The 23,128-nt window shown below is 43.4% G+C and overlaps 1 protein-coding gene across 1 annotated transcript in view; it reads left to right on the forward strand.

Annotated features, from left to right (window-relative positions):
* LOC131582081 (contactin-4) overlaps window positions 1-23,128 on the forward strand; it is a 271,208-nt gene that overhangs the window by 145,738 nt on the left and 102,342 nt on the right. The window lies entirely within an intron of this gene.

A 23,128-nucleotide genomic window follows, 5' to 3' on the forward strand; every position in this document is an offset into this window, starting at 1 on the left:
TATAAATAATTAAAGCTGGGAGCCCTGTTGTACATATTAAATTATGGTCTCCTCTAAACGAGGCCGCAGTTCAATTTGTTCAGTGGGTTTTTTTTTTCTGGTGCTGTGTAGCTCCCTCTGCACTTTGATGTGAGCAGGAAGCTGGGAAATGATTCATCTGCTGCTGCCCCATAATTAATTAATTTATATTTTGGTCAGTTCTGCAGCACTTTGCATTTCTGGAGCCGGCTGCTTAATTAATGTTTGCAGAGCAGAGGAGGCAGGGAGTGACTCCTGGTACTCCTCAAACACCACCCAGCCCTGGGCACCACTGCAGAAGGGATTGAAAATCACATCTGCCTTGCTTTTATACTTTGAGTGGGGTTTTTTACTGATCATTTATGGGTTTTTCATCTTCATTTCCAATTCCTGTATTTGGAAATCCCTCAGGAAGAAGTGTGGCCCCCCAGCAGAGGGGTTTTGCAGGCAGGTTTTGGGTGAGCAGGTCCTGGATCCAACTCTCCTGCTGGGATAAGAATGATTAAACCTCAGCTGGACAAAAATTCCTTTAAACTGAAGCCAGAAGAGTTTTGGCTGCCCAAGTGGGGTTCTACAGCATCGCTCAGCTGCATGTAGGTGGAAAGGAGAGCTAAGAAAATGTAATTTATGCTTATTTAGGGATTATGTGGCAAGTTTTTCTGTGATTGCAGAGGATTTGAGTCAGCCTCAGGAGAAGTCTGTACCCATTTCCATTCCTGATCTGTCAGCAGCAAAGCCCTTGCTGGATGTGACCTGATTGATTTGGGCCATCATTTCCCAAATTATGAAATCAGAGGCCATATCAATGCCATCTTCTCATTTTTATATACAGATGATTAGCTATATGATGTTTTTCTCTGTTTAACACTCAAGTCCATCTGGGCAAGTTTAATTGCCTCTTTCTCAAAAGTTAAGAAGGTGAGATGGTGCACTTTAAATAACCCAGGGAGCAGACAGACACTTTTCTGAGCAGATGTTCCAACTCTCTGGCTGTGTATTGATCCCCTGTGTGTTTGATATGATGCCCCTTTTCAATTTAGCTCCTTTGCATTTGAATTAGTGCCTAGGTATTGAAATTAAATCTCATTTAGGGACTTACAGAAATACCTACTTTTCCACGCATCTATCAGATTAGGGAGGATATGGACCCAAACTGATTATTTATTGCCAGTAAAAATGGGTTTTATGGCAAAATTTGAGGTGATTAGTCAGGTGTTTTATAGGTAAAATACTGTGTGATTCTTAGACAATCTAAATATTATTGGAAAGGGGCTTAATTTTGTAATGCTTGCGTGGGGAAGAGCGAGGTGAGGGACGTGGTGCAGTGGGAAACCTGCTGGGTTGGGCTTGGAGCTCGTGTTTGGTGCTCAGCTAGTGAAAAAAACCTGTCTGTGTGGGGATTTCCTCCCTGCCTGGGCACAAAATCTCTGCTCCTTTTCTGCACTCTTTGCTGGGGATTTTCATCATTTAGAGCACAAGGGGAAGCAGCAGTTCCCAGGGAGCCTTTTGGGGTGAAATGGTTGGGGTTTGCTGCAGCCCTTGGAGGGGCTGGAAGCTCCATCATGACAAGAGATGCTGATGGCAGCGATCATTTTCACTTGGTAAAGGTCCCTCGGTGAAGGGGGATCATCCAGAGGCAATAAAAGTCAGCCTGTTATAGATACATGTTATATTGTTGGCTTTTCACAAGTATTGGAGTGAATGTTATATGTATAAGATTGGAAAATTTTGTTGTATTAATATAGTTTTCTTTATTTCTGTTATTGATGAAACTTAGAAATAGTGGTATAATACATGTATGTTAGGCTATGGCATAGTATTAAAATAAAAACTGCTTTTGTCTGTATAACCCAAAGACTGAAAAGATAACTAGAGAACCCCAGCATTCGTAAACTATTTTATCCAGATGAAGACAGCAGTGACCAGAACTCTGGGGGGAGGAATTTATTGCATTTCTGGTATCAGAGAATGTAAATCTCAATGGCACCAAGAGGATTGATCTATTGGGAAGGGGGCAAGAGAAAACTAAACAGAAGAACACCAAAGATCCTAAGAAGAATGTCTGAATATGTGTGAGAATTTATGGATATGTAGTAGGGTTCTGTTTTTAAGGGACAATCCTTTGTTAGTAAGATGAGCTCTCTTGACTGAATGCAGAGACACCCGGCCCTATCTGTAGACTTTATTTTTATCTCCTAATTGTCTTTTTATTAAACTTCTAAATTCTATAAAAAAATATGTGAAGCTCGTTTTTCACAAGCCCAGCTGGGATAATGAAGTGCCACAAAGGTGGGCAGAGCAGAATCCCTGACAGCTCTGTTGGATGTGGGCAGATACAGCACCTGAGGCTCCTCACCACCCCAGCCTGTTCTTGTAGGGTCTCTCCCCAAAATTACTGTCCCCTCCTTCAGCCAGGCCTGGCTGTCACAAGGGCTCCAATTTCTGCAGGGTTGAGGCCATTAAATAGAACAGATTCTGATGTGGTTTTGCAATTCATGCTCCAAGTCAGCCCGTGGCACATCAGTGTAAGTTATTTTAGAGAACTGAGCACAGAACGCTGCGGTTCAGCTGGGCATTGTTTGATGCTGCTTTTCTGAAGCATTTGTCAAATGCTGTGACAGGCTGTGCTCAGAAATCAGGAATATGCTGCTGACAGCCTGCACTGACTCATTATTGTGAGTTTTAGGAAAGATTTCCTGTGTATTACAATGAAAAAACAAAACTTGCCTGTTATCCCTTCAGCGCTTCAGTCTGGTTTTCCTGATGTGTTTGGACTTTTTGTTTTGCAGTAAAATACACATATTCTGCTTCATAAATCAAGCTAAGACACAATTGTTAAATAGTCTATATCTTATTAATTACTCTGTAAAGCAAGGCAAGCATTACAACCATTTATAATTGACTACTGTAGAAGCTGCTAATCAATGAGTCAGGAACTAATTAGCCAGCCAGCAGTCAGCATCTCCAGCTGAAGCTGGTGACTTTAAACTTCATTAAACTTTCCAGGTGTTGGGGAAAGTATGAAAAATACAGCTGTCTTAATAGGTTGATGTGTCTTAATTCCAATTTTCTGAGTTGAAATGTCTGAAGATTGCATCTGTTTTAAGGGAGATTGTCATTTATAAAGCTTCCCATGGCTGTCTCCCACAGCTGAGAAGAAAATAAGCAGTTTGTGTGTGAAATTTTTAAGTTTGTCCAGTGCATGTTGGGAACAGCATGAACTTTGATGTGCCTGAAATTCCTCTTATCCCAACTTTTCATTTGTACCTTTTGCCTTGCCCTTAATACTTTAGTTGGGGTTTTTTTCTGATTATTTTTGGGGATTTTTTGTTGTTGTTCTTGTTGTTTTTTTGGTTTTTTAAATGTTCATTTCCATTTCTTATTTCCATATTTGGAATCTGCAAAATAGATCCCTGACATTAGAATTGTTATATTATAATATTATTATAATATGAGATTAGAATCATTGTTTCTAATTGTGAAACAGGGATAATGCAATGGATAATCAGTGACACTTGGAAGAAAAGAAATGATTTGTGGCCTTCCAGCTCAGGTGATGTCACGAAATACTCCTTGAGAGCTCAGGCTTTACTCCTGGAACATTCCCTCTCCTTCCATTTTTATCTGGACCATAGGAAATGGCATTTTCTCTGGCCTCACACTGGGTGGGCTGTGCTGGAGACATCTGAAGGAGGCCTTGAAAGAAGGCAGGAGAGTGGCTGGGCTCCCTGGGGTGTGAAACTGGGATGAAAAGGGGCTGGGAGCAGCTGGATGCACAGCTGGGATGGAGAGGAGAACTGTGCAGCTCCTCAGCGATGGAAAAATTGGTTCCAAATCCTCTGTGTCGAGGAACTTCAATTGTCTTTTATAACATCCCTGAAAAGTGGGATTATAGTGACAAAAGATCACAGCACTGGGGTATTTTTGAGCTTTGCAGCTGAAGTCCAGGTTGTGGTGATTTGACAATATTTTGGAATTTTGGAGGAGTTGTTTTCTTTTCTCTCTGTCTGCATTTGGTGATCCCTTTGAATGCCTGACACAGATCTGATGCCCACATTCTGCAGCCAAGTTTCCAGCCTGCTTTTTTCGGTTGGTTTGTGACCAAACTCAAAAAGAGTCAGTACAGACAACTCTGAAACTGTGAATATTATTGCCATGGATGATACTTACTGCCAATTCAAGTTAAAAGGGGAGGAAGAAAGGCTTAAAGAGAGACAAGCTTTGGCCTTGTGCTTTTCTTCCTGAGGGAAGGAGCATCTTTGGGAAGAGGCAGAGGTGTGGGAGCAGAGCTCAAGCAGAGGAGTTTTAGATCTGCCAGCAGGGAAATGGTGTCTAACACCACAGGGCTGAAGGAATAATGGAAAGAGACTCCCAAAAAATCTCTTCTGGACCTCAAAATGGGGAGAGCTGAAGTGGGAAGGGCCTGAGGAGGCCGTGGAGGACAGCAGGAGGGGTAACCTGCTGGATGAGGGTGGTCTGGAAATGTTTTTGCCATTGGCTGTGTTTGCCTGTGTTTGGTTTCTTCAGCCCCTGTGGGCTGGGAGCATCGAAGCACTTCAGGAGAGAAAACAAGTTTGAGAGGCAGAGCAGGCACTAATCAGACTGGAAGATGGATTCCTCAGCTGGGATAAAAACGCTCTCCATGGCAATCTCGTGGTGCCTCTTTGAGCTGGGAAGCCCAGCTGTGATTCTCAAGTCAAGTGGCCAAGAGCTGTTATCAGGAGCGTCTCATTTCAGGAATTGGAAAAGCTCTGCTGACTCTCAGTTTTTCATCCAGAGAGTGAGGAGAGGCTCTGGTGGAGTGGGCTCCTTGGGATGTGCTCAATTCCCTGCTCCCTTCCCAGAGAGGCAGCACAATGAGCACAGTCCTCATTAACCTCACAAAAGTGAAATGGCCGGTTCAAAATGTGGCCATGAATTCCCAGCATGTGTAATGTACATCTGCCTTTCCTTCCTTACAGTACTTAAACAACAAGGCCTGCACCCTAAAGCCTGTGTCCTCTTTTTGCCTCAGTGAAAAGCAGAGTTTCCCTGAGTGTTTTCCCACTTGTTGTAAAATAACACTGTACAAACAGCTCGTTGGTAAAAAATCTGCATAGAATTCCCCAGTATTTATTCATACTGACTTTTCTTTATTAAGTGTAACAGTAACATTTATTGACCTCTGCTGCATTCCTGAGCAAACTTGAATGCTCTTGTTTCTTTTTTTTGGAATTTGTTGGTGTGTTAGGATGGAATATGGAATTTATCCCCTAATGAAAGGCGAGGGAGAGATGCCATCAGTCAGTGGGAGGAGAGAGAACCCGGTGCTTTCCCATGGAAATTATGTGAGCTCTGGAAGGGAGCCAGGCATTCATTTTGGTAAAATGGGGTTTGATAATTGAAACTAATTTAACATCGACCCCATTAAGTTGCATTTTATTGCTCATTTAATAAGCCTGTCTCACGAGCTCCCGGGACTGGGAAGAGGCTTTGGAATGTGAGATTTTGATTCATCAGAGCTGCAGCCACTCCTGCAGGTGAGCTTGCCCTGAGGGGTCAGCGTTGGTGTGGGGTCAGCACTGATGTGGGGTCAGCACTGGTGTGGGGTCAGTGTTGGTGTGGGGTCAGCGTTGGTGTGGGGTCAGCGTTGGTGTGGGGTCAGCACTGGTGTGGGGTCAGTGTTGGTGTGGGGTCAGTGTTGGTGTGGGGTCAGTGTTGGTGTGGGGTCAGCACTGGTGTGGGGTCAGTGTTGGTGTAGGATCAGTGTTGGTGTGGGGTCAGTGTTGATGTGGGGTCAGTGTTGGTGTGGGGTCAGTGTTGGTGTGGGGTCAGCATTGGTGTGGGGTCAGCGTTGGTGTGGGGTCAGTGTTGGTGTGGGGTCACCCAGTGTCCCCCAGCCATGGCAGGGACACCTCCCAGTGCCCCAGGTGCTCCAGCCCCAGTGTCCATCCTGGCCTTGGGCACTGCAGGGATCCAGGGGCAGCCCCAGCTGCTCTGTTTTGGGGCACATTTATTGACTTCTGTCAAAAATCTCCATTTCAATCAGCTGAGGAGCTGGATCTGTGAGTTTTTAATTACATGGGATTCCCATCTTCTCCTGCCCTGCTTCTGCTTTCCTCTCTCTGTCTCGCTGTTGTCTCACATGATCTATTTCACCACTGCTGCTTATGACTCATTAAATAATCTCATAATTGGTTCTCAGCCTCTGGGTGCTAATTGCAGCGAGGCCCTGGCTGATGGCTGCACACCCAGAGCTGCATTTATCAAAAATCACAGGGCAGAGGAAGGTGAGGACGGGGAAGTGCAGCTGTGATGGATGTTTGTGTACAAACACCTTCTCCTGGGGCTGCTGCTGTGGGGATGATGAATTACTGGAGCCCTCCCCTTGGGAAGAGGCAGCAGGAGAGGAGCTGTAAGAGTGTGCCTGGCTTGCATCAGGGGTCTGGGGACAGGGAGCTGCTCCTGGGAATGCTGCAGTCCTGAGCCGAGGGCTGGGAAGGGCAGGGCAGCTGAAAAGTGCAGCTTAAACCACTCCAGGAATCACAGGATCATGGGAACACAGAACCACAGAATCATGGAATCACAGAATCATGGAATCACAGAATTGTGGGATCATAGAATCATGGGATCATAGAATCACAGAATCATGGAATCACAGAATCATGGAATCACAGGATCACAGAACCACAGAAATCTCAGGATCACAGAATCGTGGGATCACAGAATCATGGAATCACAGGATCACAGAACCAAAGAATCTCAGAATCACAGAATCTCAGAATCACAGGATCATGGGAACACGGAATCACAGAATCATGGGATCACGGGATCACAGAATCATGGAGTCAAAGAATCATGGAATCACAGAATCGTGGGATCATAGAATCACAGAATCATGGAATCACAGGATCACAGAACCAAAGAATCTCAGAATCACAGGATCATGGGAACATAGAATCACAGAATCATGGAATCACAGGATCACAGAACCAAAGAATCTCAGAATCACAGGATCATGGGAACACAGAATCACAGAATCTCAGAATCACAGAATCACCAGGCTGGAAGAGACCTTTAAAATCAGAGTCCAACCCAGCCCAAACAAACACCTCAACTAACCCATGGCACCGAGTGCCACATCCAGTCTTTATTTAACACATCCAGGGATGGTGACTCCACCACCTCCCTGGGCAGACCATTCCTGTGCTTTTTCAGGAGTGTGGTACAAATCAGGTGGGAATGTGTAGAACCATCTAAAGTTGAATCCACGCCTGAAAAGCACTAGGAGAATCCAACAGGAGCTGGAATTCAATGGTCCTTGTGGGTCCTTTCCATTCAGGATTGATTCTGCACTGATTTAGCTGCTGATTCAGGATCCAGATCACATTTAAACACATGGGTAATGTCTCCATTTTTAAATATACACACAGGAATATGAAGAGAAAGAACAGAAAATGTGTACTTTCAAATCCAGCTCTCACCCATCGTGAATCAGCAGCATTTCAGGTATTGCTCAACACAGAACCTACAAATTAAAATGTAAAATCCCACTATGGGATTCAGAAACAGAAAACACTTGGATTTTACACTCATGAAGGATTTACAGCTCCTTTTTATAATCAAAATGCTTCTGAGGCTGGAGTTGATGCAGGGAATTGACTGAATTTTGGTGCTGGATTGCTGAGTGTTCTCACCCTCTGGACACATTCCCCATGCCCAGGCTGCTCAGCACTGCTTGGACACTTTGGGAAAGTCAGGAGCTGCCCCAGCAAACTGAATAAAAGCACAGGAGATGGGAATCTGACCTGGGACTTGAGCAAGAGAAATCTTAACCTTTGAATACTGGGAGTTATTCCTGGAATGAGGATGTTCCTGCAACAACCACATCACCGCAACAATGGTCTGATTGCCGTGTTTCTCCTTTTTCTTTTTAATAACACTGAATAAACATCAAAAATTTCATACAATTTCCATTTGTTCCAGCACAGAAACTCAGTGTTTTAAGCTCAGGTGTGGCTGTGCTGGTTTGGAAAGCGCTGGCTGGGTAGAAAATGTGCTTGTGGCGTGGGTTTTTCTGGGGGGTGGGAGCGAATTGTGCCTGTCAGAGCTTTGCAGGATTGATCTGTGCAAGGCTGTTCCCCTGTCAGCTCTTGCACCTTGGAGTCAGCACTGCCATTCTCACTCCCTGCAAGGTGCTGAGCTCAAAACCGGGGCAGAGGCTTCAAAAGCTTCTCCATTGTGACTTTCTTTAATGTGACATCCAATTACCGCTAGAATTCCACCGCCCCTTCTTATTTTTAAGTTGGAGGCATTCTCTGGCATTTCACTGCTGTCTTTTAAATGTATTTAGGGGATGCATGGAGATGCAGCAGTTAGCAAGGGTTTTGGTATTTAAGGGATATCATAACAGCTTTTTTGTTTTTTTTAAAGCCCATTTTTAAGGTGTGTCAGCTGATAAAACAGTGAGGTGAGGGTTGACACAAGGATAAATTCCAGCTAGAAAAGCCCCTTCCCATTCACTGCTTTGTACACCTGAGAGCTCCCCTGGCAGAGGAAAAGAGGCAAAAATTTTTAGAAATTTAAAGAGAACAACACAAGATTTTCCACCAGTTGCTCAGTGATGCTGGAGAACACCAACAAAACCCTGCTGATGTTCCCTGAAGGATTTGTCCCTTCCAATCCTTGTTTTTTGAGCAAGCAGGAGCTCAAAAACTCTTTGGGTTGTTCCTGAAGGCTTCAGATCTCATATCAATTCATGTGTTACTGTGCAGCTGCCCACAGAGCATTGAAAAAAGAGAAAAATGCATCAGTTTGAGTGGACAAATGTATTGGCAGCCAGTCTGGGCTTAGAGGAAAAACAGCTTTGCTGAAGCATATAAATGTGTCACCAGTGACTCTGGAGATGTGGGATTCTCATCTTGAGCTAGCCTCCATTATTAATGCAAACTAAAATATACAGAAAAGGCCACAAACAAACTCCATATGCAGAGTTTAAGTGATAAAAAAACCTCTCCTCTGTGTGCAGCAGCATTTCTTTTCAGTATATATTTCAATGTATAAAATGCAAGGGCAATGCACTTCTTTCTTTATTAATATGATCTAAAATAGACAGTAAAGGCTGCAAAACCCCTTTATACACAGAATTTAAGTGACAAAAAACCTGCTCTGTGTTCACCAAATTTCTTCCTCTGGTGAACATTTAATTTTTTAACAGCTCTTCGATGTTTTGAAGTTTTTTTTTCATGTAGGTCAAATTTAATTTTCTATTACAACAACACCTTGCTTTCCATAAGGTGACCTCAATATTTGCTTGCTGTACAGGTGTAAACATTTAATTCCTTTTCTTTGGAACACATTTTTCATGCTTTTTACTCTGGATTGTTTTAGATGCCCAGTGTGAACCAAGGAAGCAGATTTAGATGACGAAATTCAATGTACAGTCAGAGAAAATGAGCAATTGGGATCCTTTATCAGGGATGGCACATGGACACTAATTATGGTCTCAGCTATTCTGTATCTTAATCAATTCCAGTGATCTTGTTTGTAATTTTTACTCTTCCTGACAAGGAGCTACTCAAAGAAATAAATTGGCCATCAGTGTAATTTGCTTCTCAGACACGAAAGGCTCCCAAATTAACGGGCTTTTTCCCCCTGGAGAGATGTCCCTAATCCACTGGTGGGTTCTGTTAATTATTGCTTTGTCCCTTTTTGTTTTCTGAAGGGCTCAGGATGTGCAGGAGCAGGTCCCAGTTCCCACTGCTGGTGTGCCCAGTGCCAGCCCAGCAGATCCCCTGCTCTGGCAGGAAAATAAATCTGGAACAACTCAAAAAAAGGCAGGATTTGTGACCAGAATCACCTCATATTCCCAAAATCCAGCCTGTTTTGTCTGTTCCTGGGATAAAAACAGAGGGAGAGTTTGGGATGTGTTTGAAAGCGAATAATGAAATTTGGGATATCAGAACAGAGCAGGGTGCCCGTGGCAAAGGGATCTTGGTAAGATCTTCAAAACCCCTGGTTTGATTAGTGCTGAAATGAGCACCTCAGATCCAGCCCTTCCCCTTTGTTGTGCTACAGGTGGTTTTGAAAACAATTTACAAAGAGGCTTTTTTGTCTTTTTCATGCTGTTAAAGCAAATTGGTATGTAATTAGATTTATATAGTGAATAATCTTATTTGCATATCCAATTAATTCTTCCTGTTTTAATTTGCTAGGGTTGGATTCACATTGGTAGTAAAAAAATAACACTTAAATTATCAAGCATTCAAATTTTCTTTTGCTATTATTTGCCACTAAAATTTGATCCTGGGCATTGTCTTTCTTTTAAAAGCTGTTAAACAACTTGGGAAAAGGCCATAAAAAACCCCCAACCCACATGACTTGTGTTGTAAAAACATTAAGGGTCTCTTTAAGCTGATCAGGGGGAATGCAGTGTGAATTTAAACTTTTCAAGCATCATTTCAAAATGCTTTTCAAGCATTTTTATCACAGGATTTATCACTGAATAGTTTGGGTGGGAAGGGAACTTAAAGATGATCCAGTCCCATGGGCAGGGACACCCTCCACTGTCCATGGGACAAATTAATTAAAGGGGTTTGATTTCACTTTAATACCCAACTGCTCCATTACATCTTTGCCAAATGCATCTCTGCTTTTATTTGAGACCAATATTTTGAGCAGATTGTTTTGTAAAATGTTAATTGTTACCAGAGAAACACTGGTTTATTCTTTTTTTCGTGTAAGAAGAAGGCCTTGGAGTTAAGAAGTTTTGTTGCTACTGTTGGGTGGTTAATGGAAGCAAAATTTGATGACAAGTGGGGGAAAAAGTGATAATAAGTGGTTGGCACACAAAGCCTAAAAATCCTTATGGTTTCCTTCTCTCTGGCATCAGTGGGTGCACATCCTGCAGTCATTGAAATCAGAAAATCCAGGGGATGGATTTTACCAGGGTTGAATGGTTAATTCAAGAGGTTTTAGCAAAAATGGTGTCAGGGAAAGGGAGATGGACTGAAAATTGAAGTTCTCATGTAGGTCCATGAGCTGCTTCAAAGTGAGCAGAGGATGCTGCAGAGTGACAGGCTAAGATTTGAAAATTAAAACAAATCTTTAAAGGATTTAATAAACAAGGCAAATGCGTTTCATAATTGTGTTGCAATGATTTGAAACAGGTCCTAAGGAAAATTGCTTTGAATCCTAATTAGCAACTAATGGTTATTAGCTAAATCCAGTGTCAGGGAAGAAATAAATAGGTACAAGTGTTTAGTTATTGCTTCCACCTCCAAACACCGCAGCTGTTGTCCCAATTTTGGTTATTTTTCCTGAAAAGCTGAAGTGACTGCAGCAGATCCCGAGCAGGTCCTGGAGAACACCTGGGCTGTGCTGCTGCCAGCCAGGATGAAATACAAATGAGGTGACAACTGGTGGCAAAACAATTTCTGTGGACAGGTTTTATCTTGTGTTTAGGCAGAAAAATAAACTGTGCTGGGTCCTGTGCCCCGGGGAGCTTTGAGGTGAGGGGAGGTGTTCAGGTAATGCATTGCCACTCTTTTTCTCTTGGATTCATCATCTGCCTGCTTTGTCAAGTGCTCTCCACCGAGCTCCAAACTGCTTTTTAGCTTCCCAGGGCAGGAAAAGACTCTGCGTGTCCCAGCGTGTCAGAAAACTCAGGGAAAATGACCTCCAGCTCTCAGGCACTTATTGCAAACCTATTTTAAATTGAACACACAAGCCAAGATAATACAGGCCGTTTGATAAGAAACATTAGAGAAATCCATAACACGAGGCTTTTTATTATGGGTTTATTACATCAATCTCTCCAGTGGGTAATGGAACTTGTAAATATACTCTCATGTAGGAGTCTCCTTGCGGGCTTTTTATTCATGCTGAAGTAAGCACAGCAAACTTATTTGCTGTCAGGGTACATTGAATTTAAGATTAGTATTTATTTTGGTTCTAAAGAGGTTCTGCTTTTGTGAATTGGAAGCTGGAGCAGCTGTAGGAGAGGAGGTGGGAGCTGCAGGGGGGTTTTGGGGGAGAAATGAGTTTTTCCAGGCAAACTGCCGGTCCCTGTATGGGATCCAGGGAATGTGCACACTGTGGGTCGTGTTTTCCTTCAGGAGGGAAAACTCACTTTGTTTAAGCAGGAGCTTGCTGTGGGTTCATTGTCTAAACCCAGCAAGATGAAAACTCATCCGTGGGATTAGAGGGATGTTTAAGGGGGGACACGTTCCATGTGTTACTCTGCAGTGCAAACACGGGCACGGTGCGCTCTGCACTGTAAACATTTGTTCTTTACTGGGAAAATGCTTTTAATTCTCTTCTAGAGGTAAACAAAGCCATGCTGCTGCAGCAGGAGCCCAGCAGGCTTTTGCTTACTTGGGAGAAGCCGAGGGGACGTTTGTGCTGAGTAAAGAGTCGAGGAAAAGTTTACAGAAAAGTTCGAGAAGGAGTTCAAATTGTAGCAATGCCAACAAAAACCAAGAACAGCTCACAGGTTTTTAAGTACATTCCTTGGAAGATGTAGTAGTAGTTAAATTGGTAGTTGTCTTAATACAGGGAAAACAATCCTTAATTAGAGGATGTTAATTGGACAGGCAGACCAGAAAGCTGCTGAGGTGTCAGCTTTAGTTAAAGTTGGCTTTAACTCAGGATTGTAAGAGGTTTTTTGGGTTCCCCATCCCTGGCAGTGGCCAAGGTCAGGCTGGGACAGGGGAGGTGTCCCTGGCCATGGCAGGGGTGGCACTGGCTGGGTTTAAGGTCCATTCCCCCCCAAAGCCACCCTCAATCTGTAACAAAGCAGGATGGAGGGACCTTGCACCGCTGCAGAATAAACACAAGCAGGTCTGAGCAATGCTCCTATTTCCAACAATGACAAAGCTCCTTCTTTTTGCTGCATGAGACAGATTGTGAGTGAAGAACAAAGCGTGTGTTTAATTAAATCTGAGGGTAACAAATGTGCTTCAGCTACCAAACCACATCTGTATCAACCCCACCTGAAGGAAACCACCCTTCACCTGGCTGGGCACTTCTCCTCTGCTCCTAAAATGCATCAGCAGAAAGCTCAGCACTGATTTTTATGTCTGTTCTCCCATGTATTAATTACAAATTATCATCTCCATCTCTGGCATCTTTAAAAAAACAGCAGCTTTTAAGAGAGATTTTTGTTTTCCTGTATTTCTGTATGTTTCATATCTTTATGTATGTTTGTTTCCACATCTTTGTTTGTTTTCATATCTTTATATTTGTTTTCATGTCTTTATGTTTGTATTCACATCTTTATGTTTGTTTTCATCTCTTCATGCATGTTTGTTTTTATGGCTTTGTTTCCATATCTTTATTTATATTTGTTTTCATGTCTTTATATATGTTTGTATTTATGTCTTTATGTTTGTTTTCATATCTTTATGTTTGTGTGCAGGAGTTTAGATTTGTTTTGATGTCTTTATATATGTTTGTATTCATGTTTTTTATGGTTGTTTTCATGTTTTTATGGTTGTTTTCATGTTTTTATGGTTGTTTTCATGTCTTTGAGCTGCTTTTGGCCATTTCCTCAGTGCTCTTACAAAGTTCCCTGCAGCCACAGTGCTGAGGGTGCTGAAACTCTCTCAGAAGTGATGGCTGGAGCAGCAAATGGGTCAAGAGGAACTTTGAATTCTTGCTGCTCACAGAGAGCAGAGTGATCCATGAAGAGTTATTCCCTGTTTAATTACTGTGCCTGCACATTTCTCATTATGGAGTGTGCTGCTGTGCTTACTGGAGAAAAGTTAAAGCCCACACTCTCTGTCCCAGATAATTTCTGCTTGCAGAAATTCTTATTTATCTTTGAGGCTTCTGAAAAAAAAAAAAAAAAGGGTTTTTCGTAGTGCATCCTCAATCCAGTATAATCCTTAATTTTCAAAACACAGAAAGTCACTTTTTTTTTTTTGCAATTGTAATGAAAAAATTGCTGAAGCAGTGCACATTATTTCAATTGCCCATTAAGCCTTCTCTGCTCTAGAATGAAATTACATGATTTTTGTTAATTTTCTTGCTTTTAACTTCTGACTTATAATTTACCAAAAGAGAAAAAAAAACACATTACAACTCTGCTTGTCTCCCATTACTCCCAAGACGAGTAATGCAAGTCAGCTCCTATTTTGACATCTTTTGGGTATTTTGGATTTTTTATACTAAAACACAGCAGGAATAACATTTATTTTGCACTGTGACTTCTGTAAGGCTTCAGGATTATATTGGTTTGGCATAAATGGACTTTGCATAGTGAGTGATTGATTTCACTTGATTTCATTTCATGTTGGTCACATCACTGAACCATAATTTCATGTTGAACAATGAAATAAATTTGGGTTTTAATTATGCAGTAATGGGCCCTAATCAGATGAAGAAAATACACGTGATCCCCCTCAATTTAACTCTTGCCTCGCTCTCCTCATCAATATTGAATTTGCATTTTGCAAATAATGCAAATAATTGCAAATAATAATGCTGCATCTCAGTGCTCTCTAGGTGAGGAACCAAAGTCTTCTTAAGTGAAGGAAAATTAAATTTTACCACTGGGAAAGGCTCTGTTGGGAAATTGAGGCTCCTGGGTGTCACAGAATCGTGGAATTGTTGAGGTTGGAAAAGCCCTGTAAGGGCATTGGGTCCAGTCACTCCCAGCACTGCCAAAGCCACCTTGGCTGGGTGTCCCCAGATGTCCCATCCACACCTTCCCAACCTTCCAGGACTCCAGCCCTTCCCTGCAGAGCCTGTTCCAGTGCCTGGCCACCCTTTCAGTGGAGGCATTTTCCCTGATATCCCATGGAAACGTTCCCTTGCCTTGCACTAAAGACTCTGCTTCCAGGAGCAGCTTTCTCCTGTTACTGAAACCAAAAGGAGCTTCTCTTCCCAGAGCTGAGCTGGGCAGGGGGTTTGAAATGGACACTGGAGGTGAATTCTGTTGTTGCACTGTATTGGGAACAGCAAGGTGACAACACAGACTCTCCAGCCCTGGTTACACAAGAGACAGAGTTTTATTATTCCAGATCTTTTACAGACAGGTCTGAGAGGTGAAACTCTCACTGGTCATGAAACCAACACATCACCAGCATTGGGCAGTTGGAACAACACCCCTCCATCACTTCTAAACAACAAGGAACAAACAACACCTGCACAGGTTGTTTTCCTTCTCTAAGGACTGTTTGGATTCCTCCTTATGATTCCCCAGGCCAGAGTGAGAACCTTGTGTGACTCAGTTTCCCACAGGCTCAAGCTAATGCCTGAAGCCTAAAAATCTCTGATTTGAGCCCTGTGAGTTCCCACATTCTGTCTCTGGGGCATCCCCATCGTGCTGCTCTTCAGAGGTGAGCGAGGAGTGTTGGAAAGCTTCAGCTGCTGGTGTTCCAAGGCTCTCCTCACAAAGCCATCCCCCTGAGCAGCCTTGCAGAGTGCTACATGGCAGAGTAAAGAGTCAGAAGTCAGGGTCTGGACAGCTATTACTGATGTCTTTTCCCTGCTGTGTTGCTTGAAAGTTCATAACATTTAAAAAAATTAAAGGAATACATGTTATCCGTGGGCAGATTGTACAAATTGTACTCCTGGCTGCTCCTTTGATGTTCTGCTGATTGAACTCTGAGAACTTTATTTAAGCCTCGCTCAGTTTGACATTTAGTGGCGTTGATTTTAAGGCTGGGTTTGTGTAGGGTCTGGTGTTTGTGTGTCTGTGTTTGCATGGAGGGTCTGGTCACTCTGCAGGGGTGACCCAGCAGAAAAATGGGGATAAATGGTGACTTTTAGGGTTTGGGAGAGCCCATGGTCAGTGCTGGTGTTTCCCAGCTTCCAGAGCCACAGCAGCTCAGTGTTCTCAAATTTCCCCCTGGACAGTGGCATTGCCTTTTGTTCCTGCTCTGCTGAGGCTCGCAGGAACATTTTGAAAAACAACAATGAAAAAAAAACCTGAAGGGCAACTTCTCAAATGTGCCCTGAATTGGAGCAATTCCAGCGAGTCCAATGAAGTTACAGAGAGTTAGAGCAGCTGAGCTGCCAGCCCAGTGTCCCCACAGCAGGCTTCAAATGCCTTAAATCCACTTATGGAACAGAACCACCTGGAGATTACAGCCCTGGGCCATGTTTACAGGATTAAACACTTCTTGCTTTAGCAGCAGTAAAAAGTGAGGGAGGTTTTCCTGTCCAGGGTCAGGAGCCTGCCCAGCATGGGGGAGTGCAGTGCCTGGCAAGGAAGGGTTTGGATTTACCTCTCTGTGACACTCCAAAGCAGAGGTCCTTCTCTTTTCATAGGTATCTTGATCATTTTTTAAACCCCAGGATGCCATCAGTCTTCCATCAGGCCATTAGAAGCTGATGCAGAAAGTTTTGTCCCAAAAATATCAAATTATAACATGATAAACATGAGGTTTTCCTTTCTCACCATTCTTTCAGATACCTTTTAATTTCTTATATTGAAATACTGTCCTTTCTTCTTAAGTTGCCTTAAGTTGGCTGACCAATATAGAAATAGAAAGAAAATTGCAGAGGCTAATATTTGTAGTGGAGCAGATGCTTAAAACTTGCCTGTGCCAGTGCTCTGTGCTAGAAAGGAATGTGTTTGCAGTTTAATTCTACTTCTTTTTGTTTTTTGTTTTTTTTCTAAAATAAGGAGAAAACAAATCTCTATCAGGTGGAGATGATGGAATTTTGTCACTTTGTCCTGCTGCAGCATTGTCTCAGGGACATGGAAACGTTCCTGAATTTCCAAAACCGGCCAGGCAAGGAGAAGTTTGCCCTCTGTGGGCTGAATTAACAAACAGGTGTTTTGTTCCCTGCTTTGTGCATGGTTTGGAAGTTCTGTGGCTGTTGGTTGGAATCCCTGATGGATTCCCTTGCAGCCAGCTTGTGTTTCCTGATTGCAGAGTGTGTGCTGGTGACCCAGAGCACAATCCCAGTGCCCCTGGGCAGGCTGGAGCAGCCCATTTTGGTGCATTTTGGTGCAAATTCAGCTGCAGGTGTTTGGTTCTGAGTGTGCCAGGCTGATCACTCCTTCCTCTTCCCAGCGAGCTCTCCAGGCCCTGCTAATCCCATCTGCTTATTCACAAATATTTGAGAAGGGAATCCATGGCCTAAACCTCTCTGTAAATAGCTGGATAGAAAGTTGGCAGGGATCAGCTTTCCTTCTGACAGTGGTTAATGTACTTAAACCTGAAAAGAGAAAAGAGGTTTCACCTTGAAGCGAAGCACAGAGAGCTCCTTTCACCTTGAAGCTTTCTGCAGGGTTTGGCTCCTCAATCAATTGAGAGCCTGGACACATTGCCAGAGTTGTCTTTGTTTTTCCAGCAATAGATGAGACAGAGATTACAGGTTATTGCCCCAGGGACTTGTCTTTTCTAAGGCTTTGGATTTTAAAGGAAAAAGGTTTTTTCACTACCAGTGTTTCATAACTTGGCCTGCCTGATGCTGGTGTGGGGAGGATGGCGTTTGTTAACCTGGCTTTTACACACCTTCCTGATTACATTAAAGATTAAAATCAATTTAAATCCAGGGAGGTATTGTGGAAAGGAAATATGTGGCTTTAAAATATGCACATGTAACCAACTACTTCTGCTTTTTTAATACATCCACTTTACAGTCCCTGTCATTCTCAAGACAGCTGAAAGTTGTACAATAATGATGTGTGTTCTTGGCAGACAGCAATTATATCAGCACCTTACATCTTACTAATAAATCAATAGATAATTAGCACAGGCCATGGAAACATTTCTATTCCCAAATAGCTCCAGATAAGAACGCCCAGCACTGGTGGTAGCACCATTAGCACTGTATTAATCTGATTTTTACTATTGTTTTATGCTCACAGCTCTGTGGTGGGCTGATATTGCCCTCAACAGAGCACTGTGAGTTCCTCTGTTTCTTTTCCTGCTCTTGGCTGTGGTGACTCAGGGAAGAGGCTGAGTGGTGAAGAAATCTGATTTTCTGCAATCCTGGAGCAATGTGATTTGTGGGATGCTGAAGGGACACGTGTGATGATAACCAGGCTGTTGAATTGCTAAGGGAACACAAATTGCATCCTGTTAAATGAGGGTTTTGTTGGAGGACAGGTCACCCCTTGTGCTCTGGTGGGAATGGCCTCTCCTGGCTGTCTGGACCCAGGAGAGGAGGCACAGGAATGAATATCCCCATTTGTGTGTGTGTGACAGGAATATCCACATTTGTGTGTGTGTGACAGGAATATCCCCATTTGTGTGTGTGTGACAGGAATATCCACATTTGTGTGTGATATCCACACAGGAATATCCACATTTGTGTGTGATACCCACACAGGAATATCCACATTTGTGTGTGATACCCACACAGGAATATCCACATTTGTGTGTGATACCCACACAGGAATATCCATATTTGTGTGTGATATCCACACAGGAATATCCACATTTGTGTGTGATATCCACACAGGAATATCCACATTTGTGTGTGTGATTGAATATCCACATTTGTGTGTGATATCCACACAGGAATATCCATAATTGTGTGTGATATCCACACACGAATATCCACATTTGTGTGTGTGTGTGATTGAATATCCACATTTGTGTGTGTGTGTGATTGAATATCCACATTTGTGTGTGATTGAATATCCCCATTTGTGTGTGATACCCACACAGGAATAACCAGGAATATCCAGCCTTTACCAGAGGGGAGATTTATTCCTTCCTGTCTGCTGGGTTTTTGTGGTTTCTGAGGAACATCTGACGCTGCTCTGGAGCTTGGGTGTCACTTGTGTGCCAGCTGTCACCTCAGGGCTGTGCTGGGGACAGGGAAGGAAAATGAGGGGACAGCAGGAAAGGAGAGAGGGAGAGCAGGAAAGGAGAGAGGGAGAGCAGGAAAGGAGAGAGGGAGAGCAGGAAAGGAGAGAGGGACAGCAGGAAAGGACAGAGGGACAGCAGGAAAGGACAGAGGGAGAGCAGGAAAGGAGAGAGGGAGAGCAGGAAAGGACAGAGGGACAGCAGGAAAGGACAGAGGGACAGCAGGAAAGGACAGAGGGACAGCAGGAAAGGACAGAGGGACAGCAGCAGAACAGGGCAGCAGGAGGGGAGAGGGGACAGCAGAAGGCTCACAGTACCTGTTGGAGACTTGCAGGAACCACAAAAGAAGCCCAGTCTTGTATCAAGAGGCTGTCCCTAAAGGTGCAGAGCTACGAGACCCTTCCCTGAAAAACACCTCTTCATACACTCATAAAATATCTGGGTTTTATCCTTTTGTTTTTTCCTTCAAACAGGAAGCACCTTTAGTGGGTCTTGTTCATTGAGAAGTCTACAGAATTAGTCTGTGTAAAATATTCTGTGCTTTAATTGCAAAGCCAGGTGCAGTTGGTGTTAACAGAAATGCAGCAGTGAGCCCTGCAGTGGAGCTTTTGGTGCTCAGGAGGATGGAGTGCAGCTGCTCACCTTGAGGAGGAAGGAGGCTGCTGTGTGAATCAGCCGTGCCCTTGGGCTGTCCTATCCATCCCACTTCCCACTTTCCTGAGGAGCTGCTCTTCCCAAGGTGCACTTTTGTCTGGAAGAAATAGAGGCTTGTAGCACTGTATGAAAACAGCCCAGCACACAGAGCAGGGAGCAATTCCCTCAGCAGCAAACAAGGAAAGGATTTTTCTCATTTATCCTGGATATACTCCAAGAATTCTCTGTTCAGTTTAGTTATTATCTTTCCCTACGGTGTGGAATATTCAATTAAACTTTCTCTCAAATTGGCCATAACTTTCAATGGAAATTAAAGCAGTTCTATTTAGGTACCAGTAACTGTCACCAGGCTTAATGTTCAGAGAGAACAGGAATGGTTCCACCTGTTTGGTGTGAATTAACCTCGGCTGACATTGCTCATGTTTCAATTCCTCAAAAGCAGGGGAAGATGACAGCATTTAGCATCCAACTGCATGTGCTGGCTCTCAGCTTTGGGGTACTGGAGGGACACAGCAAATATACTCTTCATTTGGAGTGTATTCCAATTAATCTGGCTTTTTTTTTAATAGGTTTTGTGATTCACTAGGGGGAAAAATATATATCGAGCAGAATGTTCTTCTAAATGATCTATCACTTTCCATCCAACACCATATGGACACACACCTCCTTCTGTGGTTAAAATGCTTCTTTTATTGTGAAATCGACTGAAATTTCCTAGATCCTGCCTCTTACTGAAAGAAGCACCCTTCTGTCAGAGGAGGCAGACCCAGAGCAGGAGTACATTTGTTTTCTCTGACAAGGAGGGGGAAAAATGCTTTTTTGGAAGCCAATCTTGTTTGCAGGTTGTCTTAAGCTGAGGGCGGCTCGTGTTCGTTCTGGGTTAACTCATTTTGGGCTCTTCAAAAGAAATGTAACTCAGAAAAATAAAATCTGCCCCTGGGGGTGTCTCAGCAGTTAGTTTGGCTGGGAAAGTTATTTATTTTATTGTCCTGGGCCGGTGGGAAATGTGTGAGGAGTGGCAGCAGCTGTTGAATGGTGTAAAGGGGAGGTGGGCTGAAATAACGGAGCATTTTCAGGTGTGAGTACACAGATATGTGCTGCTCCTTGTTCTTTCTTTGATGAAATGACCAAAAAAGGGCCTATGAGACACATTCTGATGAGAAGGGTGAGGAGAAAAGCCTCTAAGCACAGCAAAGAGCTTCCTCCTGGCCTCGGTGGTTTCTGTGGAGTGAGTGTTCACCAGTGATAAGCCAAAAATGTGTTATCACTCCTGGAGTGCAAGTCCCTGGACATTACTGCGACAGAAATAAAGTTAGCATTTTGAATTTATTTAAAAAGAAAAAAAAAAAGTGTAGGATTTGGATTTCAGAGTTATCCAAATACCAAAAAGTTGCTCCCACAAAATCAGACACTTGGGTAGAGCAAATGCCTTTGGCTGTGCTGACAAGAAACATCTGAGTAACACAACTTAGCCAAAACTGGGCTTTTTCTGGTGCAGGCACTTGTAGTTTCATGTCTGCAAGAATCTAGATGGCAGCTTGTTTCATTTATTAGTGATGCTTTAGTGCTCTGTGAACCAAATCCTCCTCCTGTGTCAGGTTCTGTGGCTCAGCCCTTATCACCCCGAGGTGGGATCTGGGCTGCAGTGATTTCAATCACACATTAAGGCTCTAGCAAAGCAACTCCACAGGCTGAAGATTAAATAGTTTGCACTTGCTTATCTTGGTTGTACACAGGCAGCAATGAGAGGAAGAAGAAAAGCACCCAAAATAATTTTATCTGGCCAGTGTTGCGAGGTTTTTGCTGCTCCTCTGTTCCTCTGATAGGCTGCAGCTGCTCTCAGAGCTTCTCCCTGCCTTGCCCAGCTCCCTCAGCTTGAAAATTCACACCAGGATTTTTCCTCTTGCTGCCCAACAGGAAGGGCAAGTTTGGTTTTTGGGTTTTTTTTGTCATATAAAAGCTAAATGTTGAACAGTGTCAGCAGCAGGTGGAATATTTGGAAGTGTTTTCATTGGATCTTTCATGAGCTTCTATTTCAGCTTAGGTAAATTGAGTTATCCAGCATTCTCACCTATTTGTGGCTATTTCTACCTTTCGTTCTCTGTCTTGAATCTGTGTTTTTTGAATTGTGAATGGCTCAGTAATTAATGACACAGACAGCATGTGGTGCTTCTCACACACTGACTCCCACTGCTTGGTGTGGACCAGCTTCATTAACCCCTGAATGATGCTCATTTACCCCTGCTCCTGCAGCCAGGGGATGTCCTGGATGTGTGGGGACACTTTTGGACCCTCAGATTTGTTCCTGTTCCCCACCTGAAGCAGATGAAGTGCTCACTTGCAATGCAAGCTGTGTTTTCCTGTGATGGGAGAGGGTCCCAAAGTCTGACCCTTGGTGTGATGTGATATAAATTGACACTCTCTAATTGAAATAACAGCAGATGACAGCCCAGAGAGGGGTGTGAGGCAGGTGACAGGCAATCCAACACATCCCTGAGTCAGCAGCTCCCTAACTGGATTATCTGGGATGGTCTGGCTCGTGCCACCATCAGACTCTGCTTCTGGGGTCTGAGGAAACCCTTACACAGGACCCGAGCACTTCTGTATTTTCCAATGAGGAAACCAGATGCATTCAAATATATTTTAAATCTCTTGCTTTCAAACCCACTCCTACAGTTCTCAGAGCTATAATCTTTATGGGCCAGGCTATAATATTCTTTCTTAGGGTGAATGAGGCTGCTCAGGGAGTGCAGCAGCCCTGGGTCTCAGGAACAAGTCTGGATGCCATAATCCAGTCCCTTACGCTTTATGGCTATTATTATCTTTCCCCACCAGCAACATGAGTTGCACACAGGTGTAATTTAAAGCTAGAGACCATGTGAAATGCGTTTTGAATAGCAGATGAGTTTTAGTCAGGTATCGTTAGCACATAATTAAAACTAAAGATAAATACAAGGCCCGGGGCTGTGGCTTGGTGCATCCTCTGCTCCTGAGGGAGGAGACACGGGGGAGAGCTGGTTCCTTTCTAATCTTCCTGGCAGAGTCTCTGTGAAACACTTCTGAGGAGATGACAGGATTTGCTCTCCCTGGAGTGAAGGGCTGTTGTTCTGTCCTTAGTAAATCCAGCTGATTTCCCGGTGTCAGGGAATATGAGGGTTATTCCTCTTCATTCTCACCTTCCTTCCATCTGGAAGATCCATCATCATCTGCTCATTCTTTTTTTTTTTTTTTCTATATTTTTTTTTTTTTTTTTACATCCCATTATCTCTGTATTTTGTTTATTCCTTTTCCCCTGACCTCCTGTACCCACAAATTTTATGTTTTCCATCTGCTTCCAGCAGCCTGACTAAAGCTAATTCCGTGTTCACATCCCTGCAGGTCCCTGCACACTGAAAGAACAGAGTCTGCTGTAAAGACAGGGCAGCAAAAGATTAGAAAATGATCTAAAAATGTTAAACCAAGGTTCCTTCCAGTCTGCTGAAAGACTTTCTGACTGTGATCACTTCCACCGTGTCCTCACTTGCACTGAACTTGGAGGAGCAGCCAGACATTGACACTGATGAGAGGAAAAGTCTCGGTGAAATCAAGATAGCTGATCTTTTCAGGGAGGAAAAGTTGGCTTCTTTTGTGTTCTGAACAGCCACTTTGGAGATAAAACTGTCTGGTACAAACAGGATGGAGAGCAGTGAATTTAGTCGGGGCTT

This window comes from Poecile atricapillus, chromosome 9, assembly GCF_030490865.1.
Source record: "Poecile atricapillus isolate bPoeAtr1 chromosome 9, bPoeAtr1.hap1, whole genome shotgun sequence".
NCBI lineage: Eukaryota > Metazoa > Chordata > Aves > Passeriformes > Paridae > Poecile > Poecile atricapillus.